This window comes from Eutrema salsugineum, unplaced genomic scaffold, assembly GCF_000478725.1.
Source record: "Eutrema salsugineum unplaced genomic scaffold, Eutsalg1_0 scaffold_11, whole genome shotgun sequence".
Classification (NCBI taxonomy): domain Eukaryota; kingdom Viridiplantae; phylum Streptophyta; class Magnoliopsida; order Brassicales; family Brassicaceae; genus Eutrema; species Eutrema salsugineum.
Window position 1 is genome coordinate 11,346,300 of NW_006256901.1, and position 2,725 is coordinate 11,349,024.

General features: G+C 39.6%; 1 non-coding gene across 1 annotated transcript; it reads left to right on the forward strand.

The window, feature by feature from the left end:
- The first annotated feature begins 666 nt into the window (after positions 1-666).
- On the forward strand, positions 667-772 carry LOC112090024. Its single transcript, XR_002901383.1, has one exon. It is a non-coding gene; the product is annotated as a small nucleolar RNA R71 (small nucleolar RNA).
- The last annotated feature ends 1,953 nt before the right edge of the window (positions 773-2,725 follow it).

Here is a 2,725-nt window from a genome sequence, read left to right on the forward strand (position 1 = left end):
TGGCGGCTCGATAGATTTTTCTTCTTTCTTGAGCTTTTGCTTAGCCTTCTCTTCAGCAACAATCTGAACTTTGTCTCTAGAAGCTCCATGGACGTCTTTTATAGCAAAAACTTCAGTTCCAAAGGTCACCTCCTCACTGATTTGCTCAGTGTCCTCATTGTCTTGTGAAGAAAGAGCAAAAACTTCAGTTCCAAGGGTCACCTCTAAGAGCAATGTCTTCTTATGGACTATAGAGTAGACGTTCTAGCTCCTTTATAGCAGCTTCATGATCTTTGATCTCCATGTGATTCACTTGAGAGGTTAAATTCTCTATTTTTTTTGTGGAGATCATTGTAAGAACTCTTTACTCTTATTGTGATCTCATTTTGTCCCTTTAGAAGTTGTTGGAACATGCTGTTCAACTCTATTTCTTGAGGCTTTGAAGCAACTTGCCCTTGTGGAACAGACTCTTGCTGAAAACAAAGCTCCACCTCACCTTGACCATCTTGACAGTCTTCAATATCAAGCTCTTTGTATCTTTCATTACTCTTGGCCAAATTCTCAACAAGTAGCTCTCCTTGTTCTATGGTAAGATTTGCAAAACGCCCATTGCTAGCTACATCCAACGTCCATTTTTGCTCTATATCAATTCACCAATAGAAGGTAATAAGGATAGCTTCTTGTTGGAACCCATGATGATGACAATCTCTAGTGTAGCCTTTAAGTCTCTCCCATGCTTCATCAAAGGTTTCATTCATTCTTTGTTTGAAGCCCAAGATGTCTTTCCTAGCTTGGACAGTCCTTTGTATGGGATTAAACCTTTGAAGGAAGATCATCTTGCAATCATCCCAAGAATTGACCAAGTGTGATGGTAATGCTCTCTCCCATTTTCTTGCTTTTTTTCCAAGTGAAAATGGGAACAAGATGAGCTTGATACTGTCTTGGGGCACTCCTCCAGTCCAAAATGTGTCACACAACCTTTCAAAGCAGTCCAAATGATCATATGGGTTCTCTATTCCTAACCCCAAGAACTTACAGTCTTGAATCAACCCAACCAAGCTTGCTTTGATCTCATAGGCCTCAGCTTCAATTGAAGGAGGGTGGATTCCATACCTCTTTCCATGAAAAGAAGGAGTGTCACAGCTTCCAATTGTTGGCTTTTTCTTTGGAGCTTGGGTCAGTGTTGGAGGCAGTGCTTGAAGTTGTGGCTTTTGTTTAGGCTTTGGAACTTGAAGAATGCTCTTGTGGACGTCCATCTCCAACAGTTCATTTGAACTTGTCTTTCCATTTCTCTTCTTGTGAATTTGGTACCTTTCAAAGCTCAAGAGAATCAAGGAAGACAAGTTACTAACAATGAAAAAGAGAGAAATCATCATCTCAAAGAGATGCATGCTCTTAGTGATATACTAATGTAAGAAACCAATGACTTGATCTCAAGAAGATCCAAAGTCCTAATGCTAGAATAACTCTCCAATTGGCAACGGCGCCAAATTGATAGTAGATTTTTAGCCTACTAAGGTCAATTAATCTCTTGTGTTGTAGCACTTGAGGGTCAATCCAAATGGAAATTATCTAGACACCAAGATTATGAGGATCAATTCTTAATCCAAGTCTAATTAAACAGGTTTTGGTAACAAAGTGATCTAAAAACGTAAAAAAATAAGAAACAAGCTATACTTAAGAATTAAACAAGCAAGATAAGAAAACAAAGACTCAAATTCAAATAAAGAGAAAGCTAAACCTCTAGATGTGATCATTGATCAAGGTGCTTTCTGATAACACCGTATTTTGACCACTTTTATAGATCGTTTTGAAATATTTTTTCTATGTTTTTAATTGCCTTTAAGTACTTTTATCACGTTTTTCTAGTATTTGTAGTTCCAAGACTCTTTCAGGAAACTTAGGGAAAAGCTTAACAAAATGGATAGAATACCAGATTTCAGCTCAGAGTCAAACCGTCAGACGTTCACCCCCAATTGAAGGCCTTCTCACCGTCTGATCCAGCTCAAATTTGGAAATCTTAAAGATGGAAGTATCAGCTTTCCAGCACACTTTACAGCTTGGCAATCCAACGGTTCAATCAAAAGATACGCGAAGAGAAAGATGCCCGGTAAAACAGCCGGCAAGCGTTTTCACCCGCGGCCAATAGGCCATTTCCCGTGATCACAAGCTCCCCAACCGCGGCCAGCCATCCATTCCCCGCGGTCACGCACTTCCCAACCGCGGCCAGCCAACTCCGAACCCGAAGGCCCATTTCTGAAGACCAAAATGATTCCTTCATTTGGAGAAACCCTAAGTGACGCCCAGAGATGTCTTGAGCACTATAAATACATGTTTTAGGAACCCTAATTTGTATCACCTTTTACACCATCTTGTTTTCTTATTGTTTTTACTTTAGCTTTTAGGGAGAGAGATCTATCTCTTGAACCCTTGTTCTTTCTTTTTTCAATTTCGGTTTCTGTACTACTTTTTAGTACTTTGTTTTTGATTTCGTTTATCATGTCTGAGTAGTTTTATTGTTGGGGCTAAGGGATTTTCGATGGGGATACATATGTTCGATGAGGATTCCATTGGCTATTGAGCCGAATCTTAGAACTTTTTTCTTCTGAATTCGTTTTTACTGCATGAGAGTAGCGTCATGAACTACAATCTGATCCAGATGCTTGGTGACACGAAAGTGTTCATCCGGTGTCAGATCTAGTTTGGGAGAGCAAAACAAACATAGGATTGGAAACCTACCTATGGG